General features: G+C 44.4%; 1 protein-coding gene across 2 annotated transcripts in view; it reads right to left on the reverse strand.

Moving 5' to 3' along the window:
- MARCHF3 (membrane associated ring-CH-type finger 3) overlaps nt 1-17,367 on the reverse strand; it is a 150,428-nt gene that overhangs the window by 7,549 nt on the left and 125,512 nt on the right. The window lies entirely within an intron of this gene.

Raw genomic sequence — 17,367 nt, forward strand, 5'->3', positions numbered from 1 at the left:
GTAGTGACTATGGTGATAATTTAACGTGACAATAGTGATGATGATAAAAAACAATAATTTGAACAGTGTCCTTGCTGTCGATGGCCTGCTGTTTCTGAAACGATGGTTATCATTTTAAATAGCGACCCCATGGGAAGGTAGAGAGGATGTTATTTCTGGAAGGTAATAGCTGAGATAGAAAAAGTGCTGTCATGTGGCCAAAGCCTTCCAGGATCTTGGCTCTGGGAGATGTCTACAGGAAAGGGTTAACTCAGCAGGCCGGGGTGGCTCATATTGTGCATGTTCCCCTGAAAGACCCGTTTTCAAGATTGGCTCTTCAGAAATGAGCTCTGAGTCCTGGCAATATTTTGCCTTTTACGAGTGTCTTTGTTTGCCTGAGGCCTTGGGCCATATGGTAAGAGTATAATGAAATAGTTTATGCCAACAGCGTGATTTATGCTGAACACCTATGTTCGCTGTGGGGGCTGGAATATGAGCAGCTGAGGTCAGTCATGCAGGCGCTGAATGCCTATGTGACCGACCCCAATAAACACCCTGGACACCAAGGCTTGGGTTGATAACGCTTGGTATGTGTTGTCACAAATTGTTGCTGGAAAAATTAAACAGATTTGTGTGACATTCCTGGGAGGGGACACCTGGGAAGTCGCACCTGGTTTCTTCTGAACTTCACCCCGTCCATTCACCCTTTCCTTCTGCTGATTTTAGTTGGTGTCCTTTTGCTGTAATAAATTGTAACCATGAGTAAAAGAGCTTTCCTGATTCCTGTGAGTCCTGCTACTCAATCATGGAGGCTGATGGTGGTTTTGGGGATCCCCACAGAGTGAGACTCATGTGACTCCATGAACTGAGGGATGCCCCTTCTTGTTAGGACCCTGGACCTCCTCCTTAGGGTGCTCCCTGACGTTTTAATTGGGTTGCCCTCTTGACTGAGTCAACCCCAAAAAAGGGTGGGCAAAACTTTGTGGTTGTTGAAAGACCAGAGAGGAGAATTCCTACAGGAGGGGAACAGAGTTGCTGTCCCAGTTGGGGAATTGCTGAATGCCTGCTGAAATGTTCTCCATAATCCATTCTGGGAAAAGTCATGCTTACATATGGGTGTCGGTGCACGACAGTAATGAGGTCAGGTGGCTTTTCTTCAGATTGGCATTGAAACATGTCTCCAAATACCCCTGCCTCACTACCCCATGTAGTAGTGGCTGTGCCCAAAGGGTCCAGAGGAGGGAGGGTTGAGCACAGTTAGGGGTGGGAGTGGCAAGAGACGCAGGCCGAGTCTGTTTTCCATCTTGTTTCCGAAACCAACGGGGGCTTAGCTGTGCCGTGGGCTGGCCCCCAAACGGAAGCACTGTGGGCTGCTGAGCACACATTCCAAATGGCCATGGCTGCAGTTCCCACAGAAACATTGGTGGGAGTGAAAGCATCATGACGGGGGATATGAGAGTAGATGGTGCACAGTGGAGAGTAAAGGGAAGGCCATGGTCAAGGGCAGGAGGAAGAGACAGAGGAAGCAAGGTGAGGACAGAGCAATGGAAGGGCCAGCAAAAGCTTCAGGGAGTGACCAGAGGAGATGGGTGGCGGGGAGAGATGGTAAAATGCAAGGAAGAGCATTTCTGAAAGGTACCCTTTCCTTGAGTGTTTGCCTGGGGCCAATATTAAACGACCCACAGTGCCCAACATACCAGTTTCCAGGGACAACCCACCTTACCATCGTGCTGAGATGCTGAAAGAAGTCAACCTCAGCTCAGTAATGAGGAGGCAACTTGTCTGTGAATATAAATACAGCATTATAAAAAATTTCACATAAATCCCTAAGTGATCAAGTGCGAATGATGCTGACCCTGCTGCCTGTTGTCATGTTACCTTACACATCTCAGCAGCTTCAGAAAAATTCAAAGAGCTCTTATTAATTAACATTTTCTTGCCTAAACACTGGGAATATCGATCGCTGTGAGGTGGAAAGGAGAAATCAGGTACGATTATCCTAATTTTATGGAGGCTCAGTGAGGTTAAATGATCGCTCCAGGTGATTCGGAGGTCAAACTGAGGAGAGGACTCACATCGCTCCCCTCTTGCTCAGGTGTCCTATCAGTAAAATACTCGAAAAATATTAAAATTGCAAGACATGCAGAAATCCAGATCCTTAAACAATTTTGCTCGAATCGCAGCAACCTGATTCCCCTTGCAGATTTTCTCTGGAAGCAGATCTGGAAGCCTGGCCTCCCTTGTTGGAACATAGGAAATTCTCAGTAAATATGCAACAGATGTTCACAGACAAGCCGACCTCACTGGCAAAGACTTTCCTCAATTTCTGCTGCTTGGGAATTCGGAATGCATTTTATGAAAATTAATTTAGAATTTTACTTATCTATGTGGCCCTTAACATGACCCAGTGAAATGACTCAGGTATGGAAGGAGGTAATTACAAGTCACTAGTTATCTCTGTCTGGTGTAAGATAAATTACAAAGGCAAGATGATTATTACTAATGCTGGTTCCTGGTTTCTCAGTTTCTAGTTGTGCTCTGATTTTCTATATTCTTTTTTTTAGATGTTTATTTATTTGGAGAGAGAGAGAGAGAGAGAGAGAGATAAGAACGAGTGTTGGCAGGGGAGGGGTAGAGGGAGAAGGAGAAAGAATCCCAAGCAGGCTCCATGCTCACCATGGAGTCCAGCATGGGGCTCGATTCCACGACTGTGAGATCATGACCTGAGCCAAAATCAAGAGTCAGCTGCTTAATTGACAAAACCACCCAGGCGCTGGTGATTTTCTATATTCTTGAAAAATTTTCAGGCCTTTTTATATATACATTATCACCCAAAATCTGGACTCTGCACATTATTAGCTGTAAATATATATGTGTGTTTATAAATGTATGTATATAAATATATAGTTATAGTTAATGTGCAGAATCCAGACCATGAGTCATATAAGTTTGCTCAACTTTATGTTGTTTGCTGCTGGGTCATATTTAAGTATGAAGTTGTTTTTCTTTCTTCTTTTCTTTTTTAAAGTAAGCTCTGTGCCCAGCTTGAGGCTCGAACTCATGACCCTGAGATCAAGAGCTGAATGCTGTACCAACTGAGCCAGCCAAGTGCCCAGGTATGAAGTTACACCCTAGGTAGCGTTATATCAAAATCGGTGACTTCTTCAGAATCCCAGGTGTCATTTATGTTTTACACAAATGTTAAGTCCCATGAACAGGACCACTGGTAGTATCTGTTGCTGAGAAAAACCCTGCCCTCTGCCACAGTAAGAATGTCTGTCAAAGCATCCAAGTTGGTCGATAACAGGATATTTATACAAGCAGAGATTATAACCGAGAAAATCTGATTACACCTCAAATTTCCAGCAAGAGGGGGGATGTCTAAATAAATTAGGAAAACAAAATAAATTATGGAATTTACTTAGAACAGAATACCATCGAGTAATTTCAAATGATAATGCGCATTTTATATTTCCTGACATGATGTACTGCTGAGCAGGAAGAGTTCTACTGGACAGAATGTGTAGTAAGATCCTGTATATATGATGAGATAGTTACATACACACAGACATTTACACCTACAAAGATGTAGTGGATTTACACAAAGACCAGAATGATCCCCAGCAAGATAGTGGCTATTCTTGGTGGTGGAATCATGAATGGCCTTTAATTTTTTTCACTTTGTATGTATTCTCTAAAATGAACATGGATTCGCCATGTAGCTACACATGTATGTATTAGTTGTGTACGAAACATTGGGAAAGAGAGAGGGGGACCCTGACTGAGAGACAGGGAGAGAAGAGGGAGGGAGCCGTCCAGCTAGTGCTTAGCAAACTATAGCAGTAAAAAAATAAAAATAAAAATAAATAAATAGTACTGACAGATGTTGGGGCAAGCTCAGTGCTAGAAATCCGAGTTTATTATGCACTATCTCCCTGAGTCCTTGCAATAACTCTCTGAAGCATGTGCTAACATCACCCCCATTTTACAGATGCCGACACTGGGGAACAAAGAATAACTGACCTAAGGGTGGACAGCAAGTAGGTGGCCGAGGCAGGATTCAAACCAGCCTCACTTTGCTGTTCCTCGATTTCCATGCTTACATTTTCTTTCTGCACCGAATGGCACTTGTGCGTATGTGTGTGTGCACGCGCAGTCACTAGATTTTTTGCAAGCTTTCAGCGAGGTGGGATATGGTAAATCCTGCCATTTTACTGTTTCATCAGGTAGGTGAAGGACTGGCTGGCCAGGATGGTATCGTGGTTACTTTATAAAATATTCTCAGGCTACTATTCCGTTCTATGTGAATTCTCTTACCAGATCACAATGCGGTCCGATCTGTGGGCGTTGAATCACAGCTTCACTTTGGCATAATTCGTAACAGACAAAGGGTTGATCTCAATTATTGTTCACTGTGGTTTTTTGCTCCTCTGTGTCTCCTGCCTCTCTAATCAGTTATACATATTATACACAGAATATTAAACCTATTCTGTAGCAGTATCTTCATTTCCCAAACATTTAATAAAAGAGCAGGCTTCGGCAGAATGGCAGGTTTGTTTGTGTGTCTGTGTTGCCACCCGACCTGACCTGAGGTGGACCCTTTAGAACACTGGCATCTCGCACGTTCAGCGTTTACAATGCTAAATCAATGACAGGAGCTTATGTTGACTCACACCTTGTGAAATGCAGAGCACTCTCTTATATGCCACATGAAGTAATTGCTTTACTCTCCGATAATCTTTGAAGGCGGTGCCACTACACCACCGTTTTACCGATAGGGAAACTGAGGCACAGAGAAGATTGCTGTTGGCTCTGGTCCATGCACTCTAGCTCTAAAGACTGTGCTCCAAAACAATCTGTTCTGTCATCATCCTTTTTTTATTTTTTATTTTTTTTTAATGTTTATTTCTGAGAGAGAGAAAGAAAGAGAGAGACAACGTGAGCATGAGCGGGGGCGGAGCAGAGAGAGGGAGACACAGAATCCGAAGCAGGCTCCAGGCTCAGAGCTGTCAGCACAGAGCCCAATGTGGGGCTGAAACTCACGAACTGCAAGATCTTGACCCGAGCCGAAGTCGGACGCTTAACCGACTGAGCCACCCAGGCGCCCCTCCGTCATCATGCTTCAAGAGGCTTTAGTTTAACATTGGTCTTCTGCTTATACTTGGGGGTTAGCTGTGGCCGATGTTTGAGAATACTAATTTATTTGGCATCTCTCGCCTGGCCGGCTCACCTCCTTGGCCGCCAGGGGATCTGTCGGCAACCTGGGCACCCTTCCGGCCTTCTGTTCTCTGCTTCCATCAGAAACGTAAAGCAGGGAGACTGCGCCATTAAAAGCCCTGGCACTGAGCTGCCTATTTTTCTGTGGCGATCTCATTCCAATCGCTAACTCGTTCCTGAACCCGGAGATTGATCTGCTCTTGGAAATACGGACAAAAACCAACCACTCAACCAACCATCTAAACAAAACAGAACCCCCCCGCCCCGCCCCATGGTAATCAGCACTGTAGGGCCATAGACAGCAGAGGGAATGAAAGTATCATTCCACCGGTGACACAGCATCACTCACTGGCCGTAAGTGTACATCCAAGGTGAGCCGGGCACCAGTGATTCCTTTCAAGGTGGAGTAACTGTGGGTTCGGATATAATTGTTAAATCCCTTCCTGGGGAGTAGGGGCAAAGGGGGTGCAGTGCTATAGGACATTAGATTCTGCCTCCCAGCCTCCGAGTTAATCGGCTTAAATCCTCAAGGTAGATAGGACAGCCTGCAGGTCAGTTTGTACTAGAACCAGATTACACTCTGGTGGCTAATAGCTCTGATCGATTACAGCCTTCCCCATGAATCTCCTTAATGAGAAACCATCACGAGAATGGGAGAAACTGATAGAAGGGATAACAACTGATAGGACCACCACAAATTTATGGAGAGGAAAAAGAAAAAGAAGGCATGGTCTCACAATGTTGTCTCATGTGGGTTTATCCGCTTGAGTGTCTCTTGTTAATATGACACTTGGCAGAGTTATTAACCAAGGGCTTACCTTCCTCGGGATGGGTCTTATTTTTGAAGCCCAACTCATTTTACACTAAGCTGTCTTGCTTGCCTGGGGAGCGGCGAAGTGGAAGGGGCAGTGCTGTGATTAGACGGTAGGTGATGGGTCCTTCCCATGATTTAGAAATGACCGTGAAACATGAAAACCATGCATTTCAGTTAATGGAGGCACAAAAGAGAACAAAAACAAGGAAACATACTCCTACCGGTGTTCTCAATCCCTGAACTCCAGTCTGTCAGTCAATTTCCAGGACAGCTGAAGTCTCACAGAAAGAAATTCCGATGCCGGGGAGCTGAGGAGATGCTTGTTTGGGACATCCATCAGTGGATGCTGACACTGCTCACAGCAATGCGCCTCAAATGAAAACTTCACAGAGGATTTGCTCATGATCCTAAAATGTCCTTCTCCAGCCTTGGCCTCTGTCCAAAGCTCCAGATGCGCATATTCAACAGCCCGCTCAACATCTCCACTTAGATGACTAACAGGCGACTTCAACTCAATCCGTCCGAAACAGAACTCTTGATTTAGTACTTAACTTCACAACCTCTCTCTTCTCCACGTCTCCTCCATCTCAGTGAATGACATCACCACCCACCCAGTCGCTCAGCCATCCATTTCCTTTCTGTCTTGTGCCTAGCCCTCCAGGAAGTCCTATCAGCACCACCTTCAATAAGTCTGGCGTCTGTGCACTTCTTCCCACGTCCACTGCCTCTATCCCCGGGCCACGATCATCTCTTACTTGGGAGGCAATAGCCTCCCGGCTTCCATTCTGGCTTCCCTACAGTCCAGCTCCAAAACCAGGGAGACAGACCTTGTACATACATCAGTCAGAGGATTTTGAACCTTTGCTTAAGGCTCTCCAGTGGTCAGAACTGTGTCTGTACTCTTGACCTAGGACTACAAGAAGACCTGACCTCACACCTGCCTACCTCTCTGACCACGTCTCCTACCACCTCTCCCCCTTCATTTCCAACCTTTACCTGTGGCTGTTCCTGTATGGGAGGCAGGCTTTGTCCACATTCTTGTACGGTTGGCTCCTTCCGATCACTTAGGTCTCAGCTCAGAGGGTAACTTAGCACTGCAAACACTCCTGAACCTATAAACAGTGCCTTGCTCTATTTTCTACAGAACTATGGAACTCTCTGAAAAGATGCTCTCTTTATTTATTTGTTTGTTCCCTTGTTTACATTTTGTTCCCTACTTCAGTGAGAACTCCGTGATGACAGGGACTTCATTTTTGTTCATTATTGCATGCCTCAATCCAAGAACAGTGCTGGAATGCAGTCGATGCTTAATGAAAATGAATGAGCAAACATCTGGATGCCAGGACCCCTGACCAGAAATGATCTTACAATATGAGTTAGACCAATGAAATTGGTTGGTAAGGAGACACTTTTGTTGGTGAGTACACATCAAGTCCTGAGGATCACTGCGTTCAGCCTTCTGGACGGGAGATGGTATTCCTGAACATTTTGCTCTTTGTAGGTTTCCAAGAGAAATATCTACATGTTGTTTTGTTGCTATGAGGTGTAAAACCTGTATTTTCTGTTCAAGCTTTTTTTTCCCCTGAGATGTAAATAATTGTGGAATGCCATCTATTTCTCCATAGGTCATGAGATAGCATGACAAATACACTAAATTATTTAAGGTCCTTTCTAGTGTTTTAGTCACAATTACTATCTTTTTTTTTATACCCCCCCTCCCTTTTTTTTTTTTTTTTTACTACCTTGAACTACATGAGAACGAGACAATATCAGATGCCCATTTAAAAATTATACAACCCCGGTTCAACCAAAAATATGTACTGAGTGACTATTATGTGCCAGATACTTTCACTGAATTTAATAACACCAGCTAGTGTTGTTATTCCCATTTTGAATTATGATATTAAGCCTCATTGATGTTGAGGTACTTGTTCAAGGTTTCAGGGCAGAGGAGCCAGGGTTTGAGATCTCCAGCCTAATGTTCTTTCAGCTCTTTCTTTCAGCTCGCTTTTGCACTACATACAATCTTACCCAAAATTTTTTTTATTAAAAAAGTGCTTAAGGTGGCTCAGTCAGTTAAGCATCTGACTCTTGATTTCAGCTCAGGTCATAATCTCACGGTTGGTGAGATTGAGTCCCATGTTGCTGACAGTGCAGAACCTGCTTGGGATTCTCTCTCTCTCTCCCTCTCTCTCTGCCCCTCCCTGCTGCACGCACTCTCTCTCTCTCTCAAAATAAATGAACATTAAAAAATGTTTAGTTGAAGTGTAATAATGGACGTATAATGCTATACAGTATCAGTTTCACATATAACTACATGAAATCTTGATCCTAATTTGTTTGCCCCTACAGGCTGGGGAAGTAGCCGGAGGAGACAGGAGACTGCTTCTAGTTTCCCCTGTTGGCTCCCCCAAATGCTGTGTGACCCTCATCCAGTTTTTTCACCTCTCTGGGGGCAGTAAAATAACAGAAGTCCCTCTCACAGGGGTGAGGAAGGTTCAGCTTCGAAGGGAGTGGTGCAAGACCGTCTCTCTTTGGCTCAAGTTCCCACTTCTGTTCAAAACATCAGGTTCAAGTAGAGACTGGGTGTATGGTCTTCTGAGCTCAGGCTGTGCATTCGCTGCTCCCTCAACGTCTCTCCATCTGTGCAAGCAACACCTCACACTTGACACGGTCCACAGTGGAGCACTGGGTTCACCTCCATCACCCAGCTCCCGCCCACATTGTCCCAGACCTGGGCGTGGCAAGACCAATACTGGTGGCTCTGGTGCACACCCTCGACCCCATCCTTCCTCGACGCCCCACCCCCCACACGCAACCAATCGGCAGGTCCTGTTGGTTCTTCTGGAATACATCTTGAACTCGTTCGCGTCTCTCTCTCTCTCCAGTGTCACTAGTCTTCCAAGCCACTACTCTCCTCTGAGCCACATAATTGCCTCCTCACCCTCCTGTTCCTGTTATCCGAGAATCCAGTGTCTGCACAGCAGCAAGCTCATATCACTTCTCTTGCTTAGAATTCCCTGGCAGCTCCCCAGGGCATGTAGTCTAAGGCTTCTGAACGGCCCACAAGCCCTGTGTGTTTGTACCCTGGGCTCCGCAGACCCCCAAGCAGGCCAAGGACAGGATTCATGGGATCTGTGATTGGGGGGATTTTCACAGCCCCTAATTGAAATCTGGCATCTCACTGAGTTATGCAGAAGATCTTATGGGTTGGAGCAGCACTTGTGGCTTTGTGATCAATAAAAAAAATCACAGCTATTTCCCATCCCATTAAACTGTTGCAGACATCTTGACATATTGCTCCTTCATGGTTGGTTATTAGATCTGCCACAGAATGTGTTAAAGAAGCACTTCGATTTTATATCCCAGCTTTTGTCTTTTTAATACTTTGATCGCTGTGTTATAATGTAATGGGTTGTCCCTGTATTCCTATGTTTTTTTATTTTATGTAATTAAAAACATGATCTGAGAGAAGGGATCCACAGACTTCAACAGACTGCCATTGGGTCCTCAATGGAAAAGTTTAGGCACCTGGAATCTGGTTCCTTTGATCTCTCAAGCAATGCTCCTTCTTTTTCCATGTTTCTTCCTGATTCAGAAAAGCATGAGGACCTCTGCAGGGGTTCTCTTCTGTCTAGTACTCTCCTTCCCATGGCCAGCTCCTTCTTGGCCACACCTCTACTCAAAGATCATTCTTCAGAGAGGACTTCACGAATCACCATGCACTCTCTCACCACGTTACTCTTCACAACAACTTGTTTCTTTCTTTATAACTTTTATCACCATCAGAAATAACCTTTTTATTCATTTGTTTATCCCATGTCTTTCTCCCCAGCAGGTAAGCTCTCTTAGTACATAATAACATTCTTCTGGTGTGTTCACAGTTATAAAATTCCCGCTTCCAGAAATACTTAGTTTGTGCTTGATAAATATTAGCTGAAGAAGAATATAAATCCTCCTGACTCAGAGGATCACTTTGAGTGGAAACAAGATGAGTTGAGCTGAAATCCATCCCTACGTACATAAAGACCATTCACCCTGACTCTACTGGTCAAACACCGTAAAGTAATTTTTTGCCACAGACACACGGTTAGAGCAGTTGCTCTGGCATTCACAGGTGTGCTTTGGCTGAAGCATAAGTCACATTCAAGGGCACCCTGGAGATTTGTGACAGTCCCTGGAGGACTTAGGCCAATAAGCCAATTAATGGGCTACAATGCATCATAAATACCATATTTGTACCTGAGACGCTGTAATTTGGTGCTGGCATTATTTAAAACAAGCGCTACACATGCTGACATCCACGGTTTGAAGTTTTCCAAAGAGGAGATGAGCCGCACAGCAGGACTAGATGGCAGCGTAATTTCATATATTCACTCGCAACTTCAGATATAAGCAAAATGGGAATCATTTTGCTCTAATTATTTTAGATCATCCCTGTGCAGACGTGATCACAGCCAAATGGAGACTGCTTATCCGGAATATGAGAGGATGCTGCAGGATTCTGTGGCACATGTGATCAGTGTGAAGCCAGAGACAAAAGGAGACGAGATCAAGAGAGGACGGAGGACAAGAAAACAGAAATTTCTAGAAGAAATTAGTAATTGACAAGCATAGTGCCCAAAATAGAAATGATTTCTGGGAGGCAATGGTCTCATACTGTGTAGTCTGTTATCAACTGGACCCCACCAGCCACCCCAGGTCCCTGAGCCCTGTTTTTTTGGCTGTTTTGGGGCTCTTGGCCCTGCATCCAGTACAGTTGCTGGCATCTGACACCCTGTCTTCTGGCCTGCTGTGGGCCATAAGCTTCGAATAATGACTTCCAGCAGAAGGACAGGATCACAGGGCAAAAGGTGTCTGGACAATGGACCAAGTAAGAGCCCCATTTGGAATCTTGAACAAAAGCTGAGATTATGATGGATAATGTGAACAAGGATAACAAATCTCTATCTTGATCCCTGAGAACGGTGAGAGAGAGAGAGGGAATAGAGAGAAACCAAATTCAAAACCAGGTCGTCAAAACGGGACCGCATTTAAAAATCGGTGTCCCTCCGAGGGAGTGAGGGAGGATATGAGTGCAAGAACTCTCCAGGCAGAGTGTGGTGGAGGGGTTGTAGTGAAACATGAGGTACCTGTAGGACTGTGAACAGAAGGCACAGTCTCACCAGGGCCACATACCCCTGAAATAAGCAAGAACAGCGGCACTTTGAGAAAGGGGAAGATTTCTGCCGGATGGAAGAACCGTGAAGCTGTGGAAACAGAGGAACTTTTAGAGTCACGATCCCTATAGCCCGGTGTTTTGCTGCCGAAAAGGACCCCAACTATATAGGATGGCCCAGCCGACTTGGCTGACGTGCAATGCCTCTGAACGGTGACTGGATCTGGAACCTCCCAGGGCTCCCTTTGAGCCAATGGCCTAAGTTCATGTGCTGATACCTCTTTATTTTTGTTTGAAATGTCCTGTCCTCAAATTTCAAAGGTATCCCCGTAGCACGCAAGCAATTTAGATGGTGCTGCCCACTCCCTGTGCACATTGTCTAAGCTCTTCATGATTTTCAAGATTTCAGATATGTCCTTCCTGAGCCTCCTCACATCTAGATTAGAGAGTCTCCCTCTGGCTGTCCAGGCCAACCCAGCCACCTGTTTTTGTCACTCCTCTGGACTGTTTGGATCTCCTTCATTGGTTACAGAGCTCTGAATATAATGAGGCAAAAATATGCCTTGGTGGGATATGAGGGGAGGGCCCTGTTTTCCACTCACTGGCGTCGCTTCTCTTGATTATGTTCAATGTTTATAGACCGTTTTGCTACAAATACTCACAGAGCTGTCTTCAGGGAAGACATTCTTAAAGGGGTAGGGGCAACAGTTCAAATGACAAAGGTCATGACATCAAGGACTGGCATTTATGGAAGGGCAAGCAGGAGTCCGGCTGGATGCACCAAGTTGTTGTCTTGGGGGAAAACGCTTGTCCAGCTGGGAGACATACATTTTTAGCTTGAGTGATCCTGAGACATGTGCCCCCAGTATGTCCCTATGCGGAACCAAGCCAACCATGGAAGAGCCTGAGTTAATAACTAGCTCAGTCCTGTATATATGCATAACTGAATCACTGGCTCTCCCCCTCCAGACCAGCAAATCATATCCACTCTTGGGGCACCCACAGAATTATAAAGCAGCCTCCTCATGGAAGAGGGAGTTTGCAGCCAAGTGTTGAGAAATTTCACTTACTTTTCTTGCTTAAAACATTTTACGGGTGGGGTGCCTGGGTGGCTCAGTTGGTTGGGCATCTGACCTTGGTGCAGGTCATGATCTCACCGTTCCTGAGTTCGAGCCCCATGTTGGGCTCTGTGCTGACACCTCTGAACCTGGAGCCTGTTTTGGATTCTGTGTCTCCCTCTCTGTCTCTGCCCTTCCCCCATTTGTGCTCTGTTTCTCTCTCAAAAATAAATAAACATTAATAAAAATAAAACACACACAACATTTTAAGGGTGTGGGAGACACTTTGGGAAACCCTACATGTTCCTTTGCAGTTTACGTAACTGTCTTTTCAGATCAGGGGTCTTTGACCAGGGCGCAGGGCTTTGGAAAACCTGTGACCCCCGCTTTGAGACTGTTATTTGAGCACTAGACATCTGTGCATTTCAGAGGAGACAGTTCAAGCTTTTATCAAATTCTCAAACATATCTGAGGGTAAGAAATGCTATTCCAGAGCATTTCCTTAAATTGTCTTGAGACACTGCTTGGGTCCAGTTCAACTTTCTGAGCTTTGAAAAATTTAAGAATGTGGGCAGTAGGATTTGACTGGCTTCTGAGAAGCCGTAATTTTTCCTTAGACACTGGTTTAAAAAAATTGCCCTAGGGCACAAAATGTGATATTTAAAAAATTAATTGTATAGTTGCAGGGCAGCAGAATCATGAAAGCGACCAAATTAAGTTAATGGGCTTAAAGGAAGAAAAGGATTTATATTGAGCAAAGATGGAAAAAATTCAGACAATGTAAAAAAAATCAATGTGCCATATGATTTCCATACAATAAAAGATTAAAAAACGAATAGCGTTTCAGCTCATAGACTGTTATGGGGAAAAGGCAAAACTTCAAGAGGAAAAAGGACTATTGACATCTGTGTCAATCTGCCCTTTTCCTGTCATCTGCCCTTTTCCTCCTTCCTAAAATGGCTGTATACACAAATAGAACATTAATATTTTATTTTATTTTATCTTATTTTAGAGAGTGAGTGGGAGAAAGGGGCAGTGGAGAGAGAGAGAGAGAGAGAGAGAGAGAGAGAGAGAGATCCTTAAGCGGTCTCCATGCTCACCATGGAGCCCAACGCAAGGTTCTATCCCCCAACCCTGGGATCGTGACCTGAAGCAAAATCAAGAGTCAGATGCTGAACTGACTGAGCCACCTAGGGCCCCCCGCAAATAGAGCACTAGGCTCCTAGAACAGGGGTACAGGGTAAGCACTAGTCAATGATAACGAGTAGGAATCGTATATTAAGGAGGATATCAGGAGAGAATCAAAAATACATAAAATAATACCAAGGACGGTTAAGATACATTTTCTATAAAGTCTGAGACTAGACCTTGCAAATGTTATGCTAAGTGAAGGAAGCCAATCACAGAGGACCACATACTGTAGGGTTCCATTTCTAGGAAATTCCCAGAATAGGCAAATCCATAGAGACATAAAATAGTTTAGTAGAATACCCTGTCACCAAATGGTACACTTTAAATGGATGAACTGTATGGTATATGAATTACATCTCATTAAAGCTGCTTAAAAAGTCTGAGACCTGGAAAATTCCCTGGGTAAAAAATAATTTGAAGTGTCTTATAGATTCCCCTAAAGAATCTTACCATCCCGTGTGGATTTTCGTTTGTAGGCATTTCCTTTCGCCATGCCACATCTTCACCTAATTGGGTTATTTTTCAGATAGGTATCTGTCAGGTATGTTTTCCCAACAGCTGAAAATGTGTTTATTTTGGTGAATGCACGACTTCTGGGTTTCAACATGAGAGTCATAGATTTTAAAGCAGATACATCAGTGTTTAGAAGGACATTAGAATGCTTTTATTCTCCCATCTCTCATGCCTTTCCTCCTGGTATCTCCTACTTTTCATGCAAAGATGAAGTCTTTGCAAGTAGGAAAATAGGAAGGGTGGCATGATTTTCTAGGATGGTCGTTATTTCCTCTTTGTCTCGCAATTTCTGCTTTTAGTGATTCTTCCCAGATAGAAGTTCTTAAATGCCTATAAATTCTATTTTATAACATTCCTGCTGCAACCACCTGCCAGCATATTATATATACTATATTAGCCTATATTTTCCTCCAAGCCCCAAAAGATTTTGAACCTTGCCATTTATTCCAGCTTCCCGTTTCTAATAGTGTTGCTGGAAGTGAAGTAATGATCAAGTGATGAGTAGAAAATATTTCCTTTTCTTCTTTTTAAAGTTTATTTCTTTGAGAGAGAGATACAGAGCAAGCAGGGGAGGGGCAGAGAGAGAGGGAGAGAGAGAGAGAATCCCAAGCAGGCTCCGCGCTGTCAGCACAGAACCCGATGCTGGGCTCGAACGCACCAACTGTGAGATCATAACCTGAGCTGAAACCAAGAGTCGGACTCTTAACCACCTGAGCCATTCAGGCACACCTCCTTTCCTTCTTTTAATCTGAGCTCACTCTTCACAAACACATCTTACACATTTTCATAAATGGCACATCTAAGAATTAAACCCATTTTTCAGTAAACTGAAAGCTTCAGTAGAGTTTTCTCTCTCCCTCACATTATGCATATACAGTCCTAACTTTCCTCTCACATATCCGTCGCAGTGTAAATCTATCCAACTGTGTAATAATGGATTGCAAAGAAAAGTTTTATCAGACAATATCACAGGGTCCTATCTGAAGCATACAGGCAGGCTGTTGATGAGGCAGAGAAATACACAGTTAGTGAAAAATAAAGGAAGGAAGCCAAGCTACAGGACCTGACAGGGTCTTTCTTCTCTTTCCCCAAATCTGCAGCACCTGTCAGGGAAGGGAAGCAAAGAATTGAGGCAATTATACAAATAATTCAAGAGAAAAGCCGGTGTTTTCCTCCATGAGTTGCAAAACCAGTTTTGCCAACCTGAAAGATCTAGATGACAGTCTTTAAAGACATTTATCTCACAAATGTGGGCGACAACATTATGAGTGATTAACCTTCACAACTGTTCATAAAAGGAGGGAAAAGGTGAACAATATTGTGTTCACCGGGCTTTCTAATGACATCTCTCTTAGGAGAAATCTCAGAAGAAATTGGTGACATAATAACTCAGTAACACGAAGACTCAAATGTTGAAAAGGAGTAAGCAGATGAGAAGAAACAAAGAAGGGGTGTGAAGTCCTTGGAAAAGAAGAAACTTTTCTAGCTCCTAACGGGTTGCTGTACCTAAGAGCTTAGACTACATCAGACTAGGGCAGAAAGAGGCACAAAGAAGGAATGCTATTCCACAATCCCGGCTCTCAGTCAGAACCAGCCCAAGTCTGTTCTTCTGCTTGGTTTTGCTTTAAAATATTTTTAAAAATATTTATTTTTGAGAGAGAGCGCAAGTGGGGGAAGGGTACAGAGAGAGAGGGAGACACAGAATCTGAAGCAGGCTCCAGGCTCTGAGCTGACAGCACAGAGCCCAACGTAGCGCTTGAACCCATGAACTGTTAGATCATGACCTGAGCCAAAGTCGGAGGCTTAACTGACCGAGCCACCCAGGCGCCCCTGTGTGTATGTTTTTAATAGACTTTATTTTTTAGGGCAATTTTAGGTTCATAGCAAAATTGAGTTCCCGTATGCCTCCTGCCCTCCCAACATGCACAGCCTCCCCCATTATCAACATCCCCACCTGAGTGGTGCATTTGTTACAGTCAGTAACCTACATGGACACACTGTTATGGCCTAGAGTCGTCCTTTACATTAGGGTTCATTCTTAGTATTGTTCATTTTATGGGTCTGCACAAATGCAAAATGACACGCACCCACCATTGTTCAGGGAAGGTTGACTGCCTTAAAAATCCTGTGTTCATCCTTCCCACCCTGTAACTGCTTTAGGTTTAATAGACAAATTCAGTGTCAAGAGGAGATCACAGCTTTAATCATCCATACAGTTAGTCTCTTAGAAAGGCTGGCAATTGGGAAGAAGCCCTTGGCTCTGTGTGTGCTTGTGCATATGCATGTCAACGAACAAGTGAGAGGGAGTACTTTTCCAGCTGAGACAGAAGAATCCAGGCATGGTGGGGACAGCACAGATGAGGGGCTGTGGAGATCTAGATTCTTCTGCCTTCTCCACTTACTGGCCCTGTGGCTGAGAGTGTTTAAGATCTCTGATGAGGGAGGGGTACCTGGGTGGCTCAATTGGTTAAGTGTCTGACTTCGGCTCAGGTCATGATCTCCTGGTTTGTGCGTTCGAGCCCTGCGTCGGGCTCTGTGCTGACAGCTCAGAGCCTGGAGCCTGCTTCGGATGCTGTGTCTCCCTCTGTCTCTGCCCCTTGCCTGCTTGCACTCTGTCTCTCTTTCTCAAAAATAAATAAACATTACGGAAAAAAAAAAGATCTCCTAAGAGGGACCTAACATCTCAGAGTCTCAGTTTCTTTACCTACAAAATGGGTTACTATCTGTTACAGGGATCGTATCTTTATACGGATGCGGACTTTGAAATAAGAAGGGTATAGAAACGGTATGGCATAGCATAGTTCCCTTTCCCTTAAAAAAGGGGAAATAAGTTAATAAGAAGAAAACTCTGGGAGGTGAACACCGTCGGGACAGAAACAGGTGGACTCAAAGTGAAATCAATTAATGCCCCTGTATTTGGGTGTCACATCAAGATCTGTGCCTATTCTGAAAAAAACAAAGTTTTTGGTGACAACAGGCAGAGAGCAGGCTATCACTCTGAATGAACAGCCACTCATCTCCCACTTCCTAACAGAAGACCCTTTTCCACTTTGCTCATTCGAGTACAATTGTCCATCAGGCAGCATTTAACTATAATCATGTACCGCTTGCGATATTTCACACCATTATTTGTTTAATAATGCGTATTCTTTCTTTGGAGTTATTGACACTTAAAACTGAAGAGACCAGAGCAGGGGCTGGCAGGAGCCCTCGGCAGGGGGGCTGTGTGCATATAATCTAACTTTGCATCTGAAACCTGGGCCAGGGGGTACGCAATCAATGTCTCCTGTCCGTTCAAGCTGGTGCCTCTTACTCCCGCCCGGGAGCTAAATGCGCCTTGTTATTTTGGCAGACCTTAGGGCGAGATGATTACCACCAGCTTTAGTCATTCAGTGACATCTCGTTGCTCCTCTCTCAGACTCCCCTTTACGCAGCTC

Source organism: Prionailurus viverrinus, chromosome A1 (assembly GCF_022837055.1).
Source record: "Prionailurus viverrinus isolate Anna chromosome A1, UM_Priviv_1.0, whole genome shotgun sequence".
Lineage (NCBI taxonomy): Eukaryota > Metazoa > Chordata > Mammalia > Carnivora > Felidae > Prionailurus > Prionailurus viverrinus.